Consider the following 19,091-nt stretch of genomic DNA (forward strand, 5'->3'; position numbering starts at 1 on the left):
GGGACACTTTACCACTGGGTCACATCCACAAAATTTAATTTATTTATTTATTTTAATTTTCAGAAAGGGTTATCACAAAGTTGCGTGGGGTTTTGCTAAGTTTCTAAGCCTGTTTTTTTTTAAATAATCCTCTTCCCTTTGCCTCTCAAGCCAGTGGTATGACAGGCATGCTCCTGGGATTTTAGCAATTTTGGTGGGGTGGGTCATAGAGATTAAACTCAGAGGCACATTCCCAGCCCTATTTTGTATTTCACTTATGACAGTTTCAATGAGTTGCATAGTGTCTTGGCATTGCTGATGCTTGCTTTGAACTTGTGATCCTCCTGTTTTAGCTCCAAAGCCACTGAGATTGCAGGCATGCACCACCATGACTACCCAGTTTACCATTTTTTTAAAACAAATACTACCTTAGAATTTTTTTCCAATGTAGAATTCATTATTTATAATTTAATCTTGGCACAACCACCAAAAATTCATGAATCTTAAGAATAGTATATAATTACATAGTAAAAAGTTATTTTTTAAGCTAACAAAAAGTATATACACTGATCGAAGTATATCCTCTACTTTTGTAAGACAAAGAATCATAATTCTGACAGAACTCTGGAATTTTTTTGTGCTGGTCTAAGTGTAAACTAAAACTCTCCTGAGAAGTCAATGTTATTAAATATTTGTTAATAAATAAATAGTCTCATTTTCTTTTGATGTGTGTCATGGAGTTTTTTTTTTTATATACAATTTTATTTATTTATATGTAGTGCAAAAAATCAAACCCATTTCCTCACATATGCTATGTGAGTGATATTCCTCTGAGCCACAACCCCAGCCCCTTCATGGAATTGTTTATAAAAGATGTAAAGTTAAAATATTATTGTCTGAGTAAAGATCAGTCAGTAATTTTTAACATTTAGTATTTAGTTGTAGGTGGACACAATACATTTATTTATTTATTTATTTATTTTTGTATGGAGCTGAACATTAAACTGTGTTCCTCATACATGCTAGGTGAGTGCTCTTTCTCTGAGCCAAAACCCCAACTCCAAGTATAGTTAAAGTAACCTTTAGCCCTCTGATTTTTGGTATAAAGAATATAAGAAATGACATAATCTAAATTTTGTCATTTTGTAGTCAAGAAATGAGGGACTCAGAGAAATAACTGTATTATTTTGAGTTGCATATCACATTAGTGGAAGATTAAGTTCAAATACAAATAAATATTAGGACCAAAAATAAAACAGCTTTCTTTCTATAAATTAATTATGTTCTCTTCCATATGATTCTAGCTAGAAGATGTGACTTTAATCAGCATCTTACCCTTTTTGTACATCTGAAAAAAGTACTATCTAGTCACTATGCATACAAATAATCATTTACATTAGGATTCAATGAAAAATTATATTATATAAGCACTTAGAGGAGTATTCATCACCCTTCTTTGATTCATTCTCATACATTGGACAAGTGAAAGAATATCTACAATCAAATGAGTAGAAAAAGCTAGGGTACACGTGGGCATTTGAGTTGTTTACTGAAGTGCCACATATTTGAGAAATATTCCTACAAGTTTGAAGGCACCTTAAATAAGGGGAGATTGAGATAATATATAAACTGACTTTAAAATTTTCTGTGATTTTTATCTTAACTTATCCACTGGTTAAAGAAGGAGTGAAATATAAGTGTGAAAATTACAAAGTGGTTTTCTTCTATGACCAAGTAAGTCTTTTGATTTGTTTCACAACCTGAAGTCAGGGCAGAGAAATTACATCTCAAAGGTGTCAGTTTGTCCCAAAAAGAGATTTACCAGTGGTTTTGCTAACTTCTCTTGTTGGAGGAATTACTTCACTCTTGATTCAATAAAGTGTACAAAAGGGGAAAATTAATCAATCTCCTGATAGACTCAGTAAGATTTGAGCACTTTCTGAGCCCTGACCTACCCTTGTTTACCCCAGTAATAATTCCAGGCCTACCAGTAGGTTTTCAGAATAAGTTTCTCCATGCACTGAATGTCTAACATTAGCAACTTCTGTTCAAGGGAGTGTATCTTAAACTTTCAATTGCTAAAAGCAATAGAGACGAGCATGGGCAAATCTTTATATATTTCAAGCCATTGGATTTGCATTGTTTGTAACACTTCCAAAGACAAAAATTTTCAGCAGTAGGGTTAACAAAGTTTACAAATCGCAGATTCTTGTTTCATTTCATCACAGAAAATATTTACAGGACACTCTTCCTCTGGCTACTTGAAAGCCTGGAATCTAACACACTTGCATCAGTAATTTAAAGTATAAGTCAAATAAAAAATATCCTGCACTTTGTGCAGTGTTGTCAGAATGCCTATGCTTAAAATCTCAAAGATTGGGGATGGAGTTCTGGCTTAGTTGTAGAGTGCTTGCACAGCACATCAGAGGCACTATATTTAAGAATCAGTACCACATAAAAATGAATAAATAAAATAAAAGTAATTTGTCTATCTATGACTAACAAAAGGTAAATAAAATATTTAGAAGTAAAATATAAAAATCTGAAAGATAATAGGTACTCCAGAGCATACAAGCATCATATAAAAAGACTCAGTTGAAAAAAATATTGGTGAGAATATCAATTGAATAAAGCTATTTTTGAAAATGGTATTAAGGTTCTTCAGAAAGTTAAAATTAAAAAAGGCTTATGTTCCACTAGAAGTTATTCTGGGTATGTATCTAAAAAATACTGGAGTTATTACATCATAGAAACACTGCATGTCTATTTTCATTATAGTATTATTTACAGAACCTGGTAAAAAAAAACTGAAGTACTTTTTTAGATAAATGATAGGTTGGTAATGGTGCCACATGCCTGTATTTTTAGTAGCTTGGGAGGGTGAGGCAGGAGAATTATGAACTTAGAGCCAGTCTTAGTAACTTCTCCAAGAGACAATAACAAAATCAGTGAGACCATGTCTCTATTTTTTTTTTAACTTTGAAGATTTTATGTAAAGTGAAGTAAGCCTGGGGAGTAATTGTTTAATGAGTACAGAAGACATTTGGATATTTTTATTTTATTTTATTTTTTAATTTTTTATTGTTGGCTGTTCAAAACATTACATAGTTCTTGATATATCATATTTCACACTTTGATTCAAGTGGGTTATGAGCTCCCATTTTTACCCCATATACAGATTGCAGAATTACATCAGTTACACATCCATTGATTTACATATTGCCATACTAGTGTCTGTTGTGTTCTGCTGCCTTTCCTATCCTCTACTATCCTCCCTCCCCTCCCCTCCCCTCCCCTCTTCTCTCTCTGCCCCCTCTACTGACATTCATTTGTCCCCCTTGTATTATTTTTCCCTTTCCCCTCACTTCCTCTTGTATGTACTTTTGTATAACTCTGAGGGACCTTCCATTTCCATGCAATTTCCCTTCTCTCTCCCTTTCCCTCCCACCTCTCATCCCTGTTTAATGTTAATCTTCTTCCCGTGCTCTTCGATCCTACTCTGTTCTTAGTTACTCTCCTTATATCAAAGAAGACATTTGGCATTTGTTTTTTAGGGATTGGCTAGCTTCACTTAGCATAATCTGCTCTAGTGCCATCCATTTCCCTGTAAATTCTATGATTTTGTCATTTTTTAATGCAGAGTAATACTCCATTGTGTATAAATGCCACATTTTTTTATCCATTCATCTATTGAAGGGCATCTAGGTTGGTTCCACAGTCTTGCTATTGTGAATTGTGCTGCTATGAACATCGATGTAGCAGTGTCCCTGTAGCATGCTCTTTTTAGGTCTTTAGGGAATAGACCGAGAAGGGGAATAGCTGGGTCAAATGGTGGCTCCATTCCCAGCTTTCCAAGAAATCTCCATACTGCTTTCCAAATTGGCTGCACCAATTTGCAGTCCCACCAGCAGTGTACAAGTGTACCCTTTTCCCCGCATCCTCGCCAGCACTTGTTGTTGTTTGACTTCCTAATGGCTGCCAATCTAACTGGAGTGAGATGGTATCTTAGGGTGGTTTTGATTTGCATTTCTCTGACTGCTAGAGATGGTGAGCATTTTTTCATGTACTTGTTGATTGATTGTATGTCCTCCTCTGAGAAGTGTCTGTTCAGGTCCTTGGCCCATTTGTTGATTGGGTTGTTTGTTCTCTTATTGTCTAATTTTTTGAATTCTTTGTATACTCTGGATATTAGGGCTCTATCTGAAGTGTGAGGAGTAAAGATTTGTTCCCAGGATGCAGGCTCTCTATTTACCTCTCTTATTGTTTCTTTTGCTGAGAAAAAACTTTTTAGTTTGAGTAAGTCCCATTTGTTGATTCTAGTTATTAACTTTTGTGCTATGGGTGTCCTATTGAGGAATTTGGAGCCCGACCCCACAGTATGTAGATCGTAGCCAACTTTTTCTTCTATCAGACGGAGTGTCTCTGATTTGATATCAAGCTCCTTGACCCATTTTGAATTAACTTTTGTGCATGGCGAGAGAAAGGGATTCAGTTTCATTTTGTTGCATATGGATTTCCAGTTTTCCCAGCACCATTTGTTGAAGATGCTATCCTTCCTCCATTGCATGCTTTTAGCCCCTTTATCAAATATAAAGTAGTTGTAGTTTTGTGGATTGGTTTCTGTGTCCTCTATTCTGTACCATTGGTCCACCCGCCTGTTTTGGTACCAGTACCATGCTGTTTTTTTTCTATTGCTCTGTAGTATAGTTTGAAGTCTGGTATCGCTATACCGCCTGATTCACACTTCCTGCTTAGAGTTGTTTATGCTATTCTGGGTCGTTTATTTTTCCATATGAATTTCATGATTGCTTTCTCTATTTCTACAAGAAATGCCATTGGGATTTTGATTGGCATTGCATTAAACCTATAGAGAACTTTTGGTAATATCGCCATTTTGATGATGTTAGTTCTGCCTATCCATGAACAGGGTATATTTTTCCATCTTCTAAGATCTTCTTCTATTTCTCTCTTTAGGGTTCTGTAGTTTTCATTGTATAGGTCTTTCACCTCTTTTGTTAGGTTGATTCCCAAGTATTTTATTTTTTTTGAAGATATTGTGAATGGAGTGGTTGTCCTCATTTCCATTTCAGAGGATTTGTCGCTGATATACAGGAATGCCTTTGATTTATGCGTGTTGATTTTATATCCTGCCACTTTGCTGAATTCATTTATTAGCTCTAATAGTTTCTTTGTAGACCCTTTTGGGTCTGCTAGGTATAGAATCATGTCATCTGCAAATAGTGATAATTTAAGTTCTTCTTTTCCTATTTTGATGCCTTTAATTTCTTTCGTCTGTCTAATTGCTCTGGCCAGTGTTTCGAGAACTATGTTGAACAGAAGTGGTGAGAGAGGGCATCCCTGTCTTGTTCCAGATTTTAGAGGGAATGCCTTCAATTTTTCTCCATTCAGAATGATGCTAGCCTGAGGCTTAGCATAGATTGCTTTTACAATATTGAAGTATGTTCCTGTTATCCCTAGTTTTTCTAGAGTTTTGAACATAAAGGGATGCTGTACTTTGTCGAATGCTGTTTCCGCATCTATCGAGATGATCATATGGTTCTTATTTTTAAGTCTATTGATGTGGTGAATAACATTCATTGATTTCCATATATTGAACCAGCCTTGCATCCCAGGGATGAATCCTACTTGGTCATGGTGCACAATTTTTTTGATATGTTTTTGTATCCGATTCGCCAGAATTTTATTGAGGATTTTTGCATCTAGGTTCATTAGAGATATTGGTCTGTAGTTTTCTTTCTTTGAAGTGTCTTTGTCTGGTTTAGGGATCAGGGTGATGTTGGCCTCGTAGAATGAATTTGGAAGTTCTATCTCTTTTTCTATTTCCTGAAGTAGCTTGAAAAATATTGGTATTAGTTCCTCTTTAAAGGTTTTGTAAAACTCTGCTGTATACCCATGCGGTCCTGGGCTTTTCTTAGTTGGTAGTCTTTTGATGGTTTCTTCTATTTCCTCAATTGATATTGGTCTGTTTAGGTTGTCTATATCCTCCTGACTCAATCTGGGCAGATTATATGACTTAAGAAATTTATCGATGCCTTCACTATCTTCTAATTTATTGGAGTATAAGGATTCAAAATAATTTTTGATTATCTTCTGTATATCTGAAGTGTCTGTTGTGATATTGCCTTTTTCATCCCGTATGCTAGTAATTTGAGTTCTCTCTCTTCTTCTCTTCGCTAGCATGGCTAAGGGTCTGTCGATTTTGTTTATTTTTTCAAAGAACCAACTTTTAGTTTTCTCAATTTTTTCAATTGTTTCTTTTGTTTCAATTTCATTAATTTCAGCTCTGATTTTAATTATTTCTTGCCTTCTACTTCTTTTGCTGTTGTTTTGCTCTTCTTTTTCTAGGATTTTGAGTTGAAGTATGAGATCATTTATTTGTTGGTTTTTTCTTTTTTTAAGGAATGAACTCCAAGCAATGAATTTTCCTCTTAGAACTGCTTTCAATGTGTCCCATAGATTCTGATATGTTGTGTCAGTGTTTTCATTAATCTCTAAGAATTTTTTAATTTCCTCCTTGATGTCTTCTATAACCCATTGATCATTCAGTAACCTATTGTTCATTCTCCAAGTGATGTATTCTTTTTCCTTCCTTCTTTTATCGTTGATTTTCAGCTCCATTCCATTATGATCAGATAGGATGCATGGTATTATCTCTACTCCTTTGTATTGTCTAAGAGTTTCCCTGTGACATAATATATGATCTATTTTTGAGAAGGATCCATGTGCTGCTGAGAAAAAAGTGTAACTGCTTGATGTTGGGTGGTATATTCTATATATGTCAATTAAGTCTAGGTTATTAATTGTGTTATTGAGTTCTATAGTTTCCTTATTCAACTTTTGTTTGGAAGATCTGTCCAGTGGCGAGAGAGGTGTGTTGAAGTCTCCCATGATTATTGTATGGTGGTCTATTAGACTCTTGAACTTGAGAAGAGTTTGTTTGATGAACATAGCTGCACCATTGTTTGGGGCATATATATTTATGATTGTTATGTCTTGTTGGTGTATGGTTCCCTTAAGCAGTATGTAGTGTCCCTCTTTATCCCTTTTGATTAACTTTGGCTTGAAATCTATTTTATTTGATATGAGTATGGACACTCCTGCTTGTTTCCGAAGTCCATATGAGTGATATGATTTTTCCCAACCTTTCACCTTCAGCCTATGTATGTCTTTTCCTATCAAATGCGTCTCCTGTAGGCAGCATATTGTTGGGTCTTGTTTTGTGATCCATTCTACTAGCCTGTGTCTCTTGATTGGTGAGTTTAAGCCATTAACATTTAGGGTTATTATTGAGATATGGGTTGTTCTTCGAGCCATATTTGTTTATTTATGTTACTAAACATGGTTTGTTTTCCTCTTTGATTATTTTCCCCCCTTTAGTGTCCTACCTCCCACTGTTGGTTTTCATTGTTATTTTCCATTTCCTCTTCCTGTAATGTTTTGCCAAGGATGTTTAGAAGAGATGGTTTTCTAGCTGCAAATTCTTTTAACTTTTGTTTATCGTGGAAGGTTTTAATTTCATCTTCCATCCTGAAGCTTAATTTCGCTGGAAACACAATTCTTGGTTGGAACCCATTTTCTTTCAGTGTTTGAAATACGTTATTCCAGGATCTTCTAGCTTTCAGAGTCTGTGTTGAAAGATCAGCTGTTATCCTGATTGGCTTACCCCTAAATGTGATCTGCTTCCTTTCTCTTGTAGCTTTTAAAATTCTCTCCTTATTCTGTGTGTTGGGCATCTTCATTATAATGTGTCTAGGTGTGGGTCTCTTATGATTTTGCACATTCAGCGTCCTGTAGGCTTCTAGGATTTGGGATTCTGTCTCATTCTTCAAGTCTGGGAAGTTTTCTCGTATTATTTCATTGAATAGATTGCTCATTCCTTTGGTTTGAAACTCTGTCCCTTCCTGTATCCCAATGACTCTTAAATTTGGTCTCTTGATGTTATCCCATATTTCTTGGATGTTCTGCTCATGGTTTCTTAACAGTCTTGCTGAGCTGTCTATGTTCTTTTCAAGTTGAAATACTTTATCTTCATTGTCTGATGTTCTATCTTCTAAGTGTTCTACTCTGCTGGTAGTATTCTCAATTGAGTTTTTAAGTTGGTTTATTGCTTCCTGCATTTCTAGGATTTCTGTTTGTTTGTTTTTTATAACCTCTATCTCCCTGTATAGTTGATCTTTTGCTTCTTGGATTTGTTTATGTAATTCATTGTTGAAGTGATCTTTCATTGTCTGATTTTGCTGTCTGATGTCTTCCTTAAGACTCCAGATCATCTGACGCATGTATATCCTGAATTCTTTACTGACATTCCATCTGCTGCAGCTATTACCTCTTCTAACGTTGAGTTGACCTGCGTTGCTTGTGGTCCTTTCTTTCCTTGTCTCTTCATACTGTTCACGTTCCTTTCTACTTGGTGAAACTGTTGTGCTATTGAATTTTCCCCCTATATATTTATATTGGTCTTGTATAGTTGCAAAGTCTCCCTTGCAGGCGCGGGCAGCGTCTCTGCCCCTCCTTCAATTGGGGCAATGTGCCTACCACGCCGGCAGGCCACTGGGCCTGCTCTGCCAGTCGGTAGCAGGTCCGCCTACCTTGCAGGCGCGGGTGGCGGCTCTGTCCCTCTGCGGGCCGCTAGGCTTGTTCTGTCGGTGGTCGCAGTTCTGCCTACTTTGCAGGCGCAGACAGCGGCACTGCCCCTCTGCAGGCCTCTGGGGCTCTTCTGCCAGTGGGTCGCAGGTCCGCCTACCTTGCAGGCGCGGGGGGCGGGGCAGCTCTACCCTTCCTCAGGCCACTGGGCCTGTTCTGTCTGTCGGTTGCAGGTCTGGCCTGTTCTAATGGTGGTCACAGTCCCGTCTACCTTGAAGGCGCGGGGGGAGGGGCGGCTCTGCCTCTCAGCAGGCCGCTGCTCCTCTTCTGCCGGTGGGTTGCAGGCCCGCCTACCTTGCAGGAGTGATTGGAAGCTCTGTCCCGCTGCGGGCCACTGGGCCTTTTCTGTCGGTGGTCACAGTTCCGCCTACCTGGCAGGCGCGGGGTGTGGGGGGCAGCTCTGCCCCTCAGCAGGCCGCTGGGCCAGCTCTGTGGGTGGTCCCAGTTCCCTCTACCTTGCTGGCGCAAGGGGAGGGGGCGGCTCTGCCTCTCAGCAGGCCGCTGCTCCTCTTCTTCTGGTGGGTCACAGGCCCACCTACCTTGTAGGAGTGATTGGAAGCTCTCGAGACCTTGTCTCTAAATAAAATATAAATATAGGGCTGGTGATGTAGCTCAGTGGTAGACTAGCTCTGGTTTCAACACACAATACCATAATCAAACAAACAAATAAAGAAAGAAATGAATAGGACCAACATATTAACCCCATTCTTTATATTCTATGAAGCAATTTACTTGCATCCTTTCTGGCTTAGCTGGACAGGATATGTCACATTCCTTAACAAACTGTTATCTGCAGGAGAAATGTAGTTTCAAAATAATGTTTATAAGAGCAACCTATGTTACTCTAAACAGGAGAATTTTGTGACTGTGTTAAAGACCAGATTCTGAAAATCAGAGAAACAAGGGTAATTCTTACTAACCAAAAAATCTGCAACAATTTTGCTTATGAGTTAATTTAGAAATGGTGAGCATGAATCTAATTAACCTAAAATTGTCATGGCAGTGAATACTTGAGAGTTTTACGTTATCCTAACTATCAGTACAAAATCAAGAACTGTACCTGGGAAGGACCCTTTGGAATCTCTGTTTAGATCTCCAAGAAAACTGGAATGCAAGAGAGCCTGCAAGAGAGACATGTTCTCTTTTCAGAGAGAAAATTCTCTCTCTCTTCAGAGTGTCATCTTTTTCCTCCTTCACATCACGTCTAATAAACTAATTGGTTGCTACTCTGATCGATAAGTTTGAGAATTTTATGTCTTGATTGAAAAAAAATCTGCATTTTAAGGGGCATGGTCTTCACAGTACCTCAGTTTCCCAGAGGGTCCCAGCCCTGTATAACTAAAAGATCATTGACATCTGAAGGGCTCTCAGAGACTTTCTTGAGTGCCTTCACTTCATACTTTATACTGCTCTCTAGAAGAAGAAAAAAAAAAGAACGATATTCACTAGACACTTCAACAGACTTTAGATATGATATCTCTTCACAATTTTATCAGGCAGTTATGAAACCCCCCATTTAACACAATATGGGAGGTTAGAATGAGGATGCATCACACAGGAAAGTAATAAAAGAAAATTTTTAAATCAGACATTTTGATAAGTTGTCTGTGCCTGGGAAGACAGAGGGAGGAGACAGACATTGTTTTTATTTTTCAAATTTTCAAGTTACTTGTCTTCTTTTCTCCCATGTAAAATGCTCACAAAGAGAAAGCAAAACCTTTAAACTGAAATGCAGTTCTTTTCAAAAAATTAGAAATACTGCATTTATTTGGAATGTTGAATAGAAAAAACAAAATAGTTGACAATGCAGAGAGGGAATGCTGGCATTAAATATGTGAACAGAACCGAGTGCAGTGGTGCACGCTGAAATCAATCCCAGTAAATGTGAGGCTGAAGCAGGAGGATCATGAGTTCAATTCCAGCTTCAGTGAACATCAGGTGCTAAGAAACTTAGTGAGACTCTTTCTTTAAATAAAATATAAAATAGGGATGGGGATTTGGCTCAGGGTACAAATGTGCCAATAATTTATACAATGACTTAATATCCAGTGATACATGACTATTCCAATACTATAGACTGGATGCCAAGATTCAATCATAAGGTTCACAGAAGTCATATGAAGTCATATGGTGTCTTACAGATAGTGTGGTGAAGTGTTCCTGAACCCACTGACACAGTCACACTGCGGGATGCTGTGGCAGAGCAGAACCATATGGAATCTGGAACCATAAGGAATGTTAAGTGTTTTGTTTATGAAACTCATGATATAAATAAAAGGGCATACATCAATCAATAATAAAAGTATGTGTTACTTGAGATTGCAGGAAAACTCCCAGAATGAGACTAAGGGTACAATTAAGACATGCCCTGAGATGTGTTTCAATCTCTGAGGACACAAAATAGTTTTATTTCTCAAGAAGTTTATGGGGAAAAGATTGCAAATCAAGGTTCCTGAGAAAAGATTAACAATTTACTCTAAGCCCCCAATCCTAAAGTCACACTTTTGTGACATATATTCCTCCTACTAACATACTCTCTTACTTTACACAGGAATTCATGATGAAAATAGGAAACAAGGGCTGGAGATGTGGTTCAAGTGGTAGCGTGCTCACCTGGCATGTGTGCGGCCTGGGTTCGATCCACAGCACCACATACAAATAAAGATGTTGTGTCTGCCGAAAACTAAAAAATAAATTAAAAAAAAAAGAAAACAGGAAAAAAATAGTTAATATAAATGACAAATGGTTTGAGGTGCAGAGCCTGCCCTTTAATTAAAGATCACAAAGACATGAGAATTGGTGTACTTTGAACAATGATCAAAGAAACTCTTTTAAGAAAGTGGTTAAATAGGTCACATGAACAAAGGAAATTAGTTGGAAATTAAAAACAAAATAATGTAAAATTAATATAGATATATTTTTGAGACAGTTCAGAGTAGTATGCTTCTAAAAAATAGGCTTTCACTGTTTTAGTGTTATTTATTGGAACTTTAGAAGTAAGAAAGCTTACCAATAATTATAAGTATATTTTAAATTTAAAGGTCAATGGAATAATTATAGGTATGATTTAAAGTTAAAAGATAATAATAGGTCAAGAGACAGGTAGTCAAGTTTTGTATTCGAGCCCCTAGGGACTGAGGTGAAAATGTAAAAGCTTAATCGTGATTGGCAAAGTGACAGGAAAAATTTTATATAATGTGCTTAATATCTTTGATAATTAATATATGTTTGAAAAGATTGTAACTCTTGAAAGTTATGTAAACCAAAGAAGTTTTGATGCTATCCATTAACTACCAAAAAAAAAAAAAAACCCTGTAAAACAAACAAACAAAAAAATAATAAAGGCCCTCTAGGGGCAGCCGACCCTTCTGAAGGCTGCTCATAACTTGAAACCATCATCCTGTCTCCTTTTCTTTCATGGACGCTACTTATCCTTCAGCACCAGACACCACTTGTCCCTCAGGATCCCTTGATCCCTACTGGGGCTTGACCTTGGCAATAGTGATTTACTTTTTCTTCATTTAAATCTAAAGTTGACTCTGTTGATGGGCTGTGTTAAGTTATGAAAAAAAAAAAATATATATATATATATATACACACACACACAGACATAAATGCCTGTGATTTGTGCTAATATTCTCATAGTACCCCATACCAAAAGAAAAAAAAAGACAAAATCCTATGATTAGTCTCAAATCATAATTATTATTTAGTTACTTATACTCTAGGGTCTGGGATACTGACAGATCTAGAGACCTGGCACACTCCACCTCTTTTTCTTTATTAATGTTAATACTAGAAACTTTAGCATTTTACTTGTGTCTCCTAATTTATAGGGGAGTGGGGATAGTACTGCCTCAGGGAATTAATAATGAGTTGAAATCTCAAGCTGTTTTCTCATAAGACCAGAGAACATGAATATTAAAGAAAATTTAAAGTAATTGTAATATTTCTTTTTTATAAAAATATACACATATGTATTCATGAACTGATTTATCCTTATATACATGACAAATGCACTTCTGTCTGTGCTGGATCCATGTATTTGGAGGAAACTCTGCCATGAAATAATTCTGTCCTGAGCACTTAATGCAATTCACAGCAAATTAAAAAAAAATTAAAAAAGCCATCACAGGAGAATATGAGACCCTGTCCCAACACTCTATGTGTCTATCCATCCATGAATGTATTCATCTGTTGTCATGGGGCTCTGTAGTGAGTACCTCTTGATCTGATCCTCATTTTTTTTTCTACTGGGAATTGAACTCAGGGGCACATGACCACTGAGCCACGTCCCTAGCCCTATTTGTATTATATTTAGAGACAGTGTCTCACTGAGTTTCTTAATGCCTTATTATTGCTTTAGCTGGCTTTGAACTCACAATCCTCCTTCCTCAGCCTGTCCATCTGCTGGGATTACAGTCATGCACCACAGCACATGGTTGATCCCCAGTCCTTTATCAACAATAAGAGCAACCAAGAACCAGTCTTTGCGACTTTGTTTCTGGTCTGAATGCAATTTACTGTCACTTAAACAGTAAACCTACCAGCCTCAGTTTGGAGGAAGTGCCTGAAGCCCTTTCCAATCTCTCTCTTAGGTGAGAACTGTCCAATCAATACAGAGCCAGTGATGACGGGTGGGCTTTCACATTCTCCTGTCCTTGTGTTTCTGGAGCCTGCCATTCTTTGAATCCATTTCTATGTTTCCTGTTGTAGATCTGGAGCCCCAGGTTTCTGTGCTACACAGGAGCTGAAAAAACTACAGCAGGGACACTAAGCATACTGAAAGCCAGGAAATGGCAAGTGTGTGTTCTTATTTTGAGACTGGGTAGGGAGGCTGTTTGAAGCCACTGAGACTGGCAATGTCAGGAACTGAAATTTGTGGCCAGGAACTCCTCATAATTGTTTTCAGTGTCTGGTGGTGTTAGACCAGGACACAAGAAAAGACCACTGACTCCAATTAAAATCAAATTAAAGCAAGCTTACTATTTCGACCAGACGGGCTGCCTCTCCCACCGAAAACTGCGGGAACAAGACAGACCCGAAGCTTTCCTGCATCCCAGCATTATAGCCCAGAAAGTTACACAAAGGGAGGTTACAGATAACAACACTCTGAGGAGCATAACACTAATGGTAGTTTACATTTTTGCTGACCCCAACATCAGAATTTATGAAGGTCATTAGAGCCTCAGAGAAGGTCGTTATCTGGCCAGGGAAGGCCAAGATTTGTGAGGCATCACTAAAGTTTCAAAGAGGGCTGCAATCTGGTCAGAGAGCCAGGCATGGGTGAGTTCAAGGCACAGGCAGGCATGCCAAGCAGGTTCAGAATTTGCAGTAATTTATAGTAAAGCTGAAATTATCTTTTCATGGCTTTGTGGCGAGATGGCTCCCAATTTTAAGAAAAGATCAGTTTGGGTCTATCACTCCCCCCCCCTTTTTTATGTATCCCTTTCAAATCTTTGATAGGGTAGGGGAAGAGCACTGAGGGAATTTTAATTCCTCAGGTAACAGTCTCCAACATTTTTTGAACTCACCCAAAACTGGTCTCCCTGATTTGATCTGACTTAATTAATTACTTATATTGACAGTCTATTTATTTTTGGCTCCGTTGTTGTAAGAAGAGGGGCATCGCTTGTTTTGGCTTCTTCAGAGCTGAGAGGGGGTGATGTGAGGAGGCACGCCATGAGGTACATGAGTTTCCTTTTAGAAGTCAGTTCGGTTTGAAGTCTGGTTGGGGAAGAACAGGTTGTAAAGTCATCTGGGGATGGGTGCTTCTATGAGAGAAACAAAGACCATGAGTACTGAATAAATGTTGCAGCAGCTGGAGCATGTCACTGTACAGAAGTTCCCTCACAAGCCTTCAACATTTTAAAACTTAATCTTAAACATCCAACAAATAAATTTTAACAGCCTTATATTAAGAGTACTGGGCTTTAATGTCTATAACTTTACAATTATTTATTTTTTTTATTAAATGGGATCTGTATTATCCTATCTGTCTTTTAGGTGATGGCTTATTATCTTAAATTAATCCATGTTGTGTTCTTAATGCAAAATTTCTGTAAAACACTAACAGGCAATCTTTAGATCACTTATAAGGAAATTACAAAATAAAATTAACAAGAGTAAAAACATTTAGTTCATTTAATAGCTACCCTGAATTTTGGCTGAGGTATACATTATATCCCCTGTTTGAGATCCTAGTAATCTTGACAGATAAAAAACAACTTTTGAACATAACTTTAAATGAACTAAAATCTGGTCTACTGCTTTTGTAGTCATTCTCACATATAGTAAGATGGGATACAGAGCCTTAACTCAGGTAAGGCCCGGCTCTTTATAAACCTTAAGTGTTCCAGTTCTAAAGCTGATATTTGCTTTTTAAATATCACTTTACATAGTTTACATAAATTGTTTTAAGTCACATGAACATTAGCTAACGCCATATGATATCACATTTAAAACATGAGTTAAAGAAAGGTTAAAAAAGTTTTTAACCTTTACATAGTTTAGGCTCTCATTAACTTAAAAATACATTTAAATTGTTCCCCAATGTAAAAAGTAACATAAAACTTTACATATCTTGTTGATAACAAGTAAATAAATCATATATATATATATATATATATATATATATATATATATATATATATATATTTACCATACAACTTCAGAACACTAGCTTGATATATGCTCTTTTAAAGTTTCTCCCTTACTGACTTGTATACCTGGAAGATATGAGCACATTAATAGCATCACAATTACATTGATGTTTTTATATTAACCAAGTTTAGCTTTAAAAAACTGACAGTACAATGCTCTAAAATAACAGTTTTCATTTAATCAGTTGTTTAATTTTTATGGTTGCTTGCTCTAGAAAAAAATAAAACTTAATAAACACAATGTAATGGGTAAACTTATGTTTTAAGAATTTTTTGTCTCTTTAACACATGACTGATTGTAAAAACAAACTCATACAGACCTTAGTAAATTAATCAGATATGTAACAAAAGTACTTATGAATGAGTAAACCCATATCAAATTTACTTTACTTATTTTATCAAAATATTAGACAAGTGAGTTGAACAGTGCTAGCCATTTTTTTGTTGTTGTTGAAGGAAAAATCCTAGAACCAAGGCATATTAGACATTTTATAGACATTAATATTTTATGAGTTTTTTGAACACCTATAAAAACATGTAAGCTTAAATTTAAAGACATTTATTTTATCTGTTTATCCAATTTAAATTGAGCCATTTAAATCACATGATTTAAATCTTTGGATCCACTTTTTAAACTTTGTTTTTATGAGAGCTTCTTATATATGTTAATTTGTATATCATATATATGATACAGACATATGTATGTATGTATGTATATATATATATATATATATATAGACATACAACACATAACACAAGTGTGCACACATAACAATAATAAAGGCCTTGTAGCTTTTCACAGATGAAATCTCCATTGCAATGTTTCAAAAACTCCACAGTTGGTCAAAGATAGAACTGATCAGAAAAACATTAACCTATGTCTGTAGGATCGAAATCATGAGCTCAAAAAAATACAGAATCTAAGAAGAAGAAAATAAAAACAAGAATCCTAGAAAAAATGACTGGCCAGTAATTAGTAAATACCATACAATTTACCTTTTTTGTTAAGGCCTCAGATCAGTCTCATACTGAGCTTGCAGGCTTCTTTCATTTTCATTTCAACATAAGTCCTGGCTGAGGTCTGGAAGGAGCAGGGGAAAAACTGCTATTCTGAGAAGACACCTCAGGCCTAAGGCATTTTAACCATAAGTCATAATTTTCAGGTTCGGATGTTGAAAATAATGATACAAGTTTAAGATACAATTCACAAAATTTTATATCTTTACATCTTGTTTTGTCAACAGATACCATACTATGATTTACTATCGTTTTCCAAATTAATGCACTGGTACACAGTGACATTTTCCCAGGCTATCCAATTCAAAATTGGTGAAAAATACTGAATGATTGGGAAGTAACTTGCCAACTTGGAAGTAGAGTTATTTTTTTTCCATTCTAAGTATTTAAGTTCTCTGGCATAAATTATCTGAAATCATAAACTAAAAAATTACCTAAACCCAACTTTTAACTGCAAGATTGTGCAATGCTTCAAAAACCCATTCAGATACCAGATTGTTACAACAAAACATCATCGTTTAGACACACTTTCAGCAAAGATCATTCCCAAGAAACAATTTATGACATCAATACACTATTGCACATGTCTTAAAGGGCCAGAAACAAAGACACAGGACAGACAGACAGAAAGGAGCTCCAGACTATGGCTGACAGACAGAAACCTTGAAAACAGAGCAGATAAGAGAAAAATCTCCTACACCAGTGGCACTATAGATGTCCCCACAAGGGGACCAGATGTTTTCACAGAGGGGCAACCTGAAATGTAAAATCAAGGGTCTCCATGGCGACTTTACTGCATTTAGTGTCCCCTTTTTCTTTTTCTATTTTTTTAAGAAGACAGAGGTGGCATAATCCTCACAGTGCAAGGAAGAAAGGAGGGAATTCCCCGAAGAAACAGGGCTTCAGCAGCTGCTGGGAGTCCCTCAGTCCCTCCTTTTACTTACAGGATTAGCTCCTCTGGTTCCATTCCACCCCAGACATGCTCCATCTCCTAACACTTCAGTAGTCAGCTCTCAAAAATTTCCAGGGGGGGTGGTATCAAAATTTGTAACTGAAAGTTCGGTTCCTGACCTTAAAGCCAATTAATGCCAATTTAATAATGAGAACAGGGTTTTGAGAAAAAGAAAAAGGGAGGTTTATTGCTTTGCTAACAAAGGAGAAACACAGGGACTCTGCCCAAAGGTTGTGACTCTCTTGATTTGGAGGGACAAGGGGTTTTAAAGGAGGTTCACTTGTTAACCTAGGAGATACTCAGTTCTTAGATCCCCAGCAGGCATTGCCCTCTGCAGTGGGTGTGCTCCAGCAGCCAGCTAGGGGTTTTCTCATCCTGCTTAACAAAGGGGGATAAAGTTCATTGCAGTTCCTTAAAACACAGTCCAAAGGGGTTTCAGGCTTACTTGCTTTATTACCCATTTTCACGTCCAATATCCTTAAGTTTTTACCACAGAAATCACACAACAAAAGGCACAAAAAAAAAATAAACAAAAAACATATAGAACACAGAACAAAACACAAGAAAACAGAAACCCGGTGCCAAAACAGAAAAACAGAGGAGCAATGCAACGTCTTGCTAAAGCTGCAGGGTAGGAGCGCGTGCAAGCCCGTCGGCACCTCTCTATCCTTCCAGAGGAATTCCCTACAGAACAGAACAGAGGACAGAACAATTTCTCGTTACTGTCCCGGACAGGAGTATATGTCAGCCTTGCCAGGCCACCTCTCAGTCTTCAGAAGAGATCTCCCTTTACTGGATAATAGATGTTATAAAGGCACCATTACCTATGGAGGCCTCCTCCACCAGGTGCTTGCTAATAGTTTTAGTGAGGCAGTTCACTGCAGTGCTCCAGGGACTGAGGCTCACTCCAAGGCCTTGAAACATCTCAAGGTGCGCACCCCCTAGAGTGGCTCTCCAGCCCGGAGCCCTGGAGCAAATGCCGGCTTCAGAATTTCCAGCAGTCTGGTCTTGTGATCTGGTCTGGCAGGGTCATTTCACTGGGGCCTCCAAAATGTTAGACAAGGACACAAGAAAAGACCACTGACTCCAATTAAAATCAAATTAAAGCAAGCTTATTATTTCGACCAGCTGGGCTGCCTCTCCCTCCCAAAACCGTGGGAACAAGACAGAAACCCCAGCTTTTCTGCAGCCCAGCTTTATAGCCCAGAAAGTTACACAAAGGGGGGTTACAGATAACAGAATTCTGACAAGCATCACACTAATGGTAGTTTACATTTTTTGCTGGACACAATATCAGAATTTATTAGGACCATTTGAGCCTCTGAGAGGGTCATTGTCTGGCCAGGGAAGGCCAATATTTATGAGGTGTCATTAAAGTTTTAGAGAGGGCTGCTATCTTGTCTGAGAGCCAGGCATGGGTGAGTTCAAGACACAGGCAGGCATTCCAAGCAGTTTCAGAATTTGCAGTAATTTATAGTAAAGCCGAAATTATCTTTGCATGGATTTGTGGTGAGATGGCTCCCAATTTTAAGAAAAGATCAGGTTGGGTCTATCATTACATCCCTATTTTTTTTTTTTTAATAAGACAGGATATCACTGAGTCACTTAAGCTATTGCCAAGTTTCTGAGGCTGGTCTTGCATTTAAGTTGCTCCTGTTTCATCCTCCTGAGCCACTGAGAGTACAGACATTCACAATAATACCCTGCTTCAAAAAAATTATTATTTGTGGATTATATGGCATTTTTATTTTGAGCTCTTAAGAACCATGATAGGACCTGGGAATGTGGCTTAAGCAGTAGTGCGCTTGCCTGGCATG

The sequence above is a fragment of the Marmota flaviventris genome, unplaced genomic scaffold, assembly GCF_047511675.1.
Source record: "Marmota flaviventris isolate mMarFla1 unplaced genomic scaffold, mMarFla1.hap1 Scaffold_83, whole genome shotgun sequence".
Taxonomy (NCBI): domain Eukaryota; kingdom Metazoa; phylum Chordata; class Mammalia; order Rodentia; family Sciuridae; genus Marmota; species Marmota flaviventris.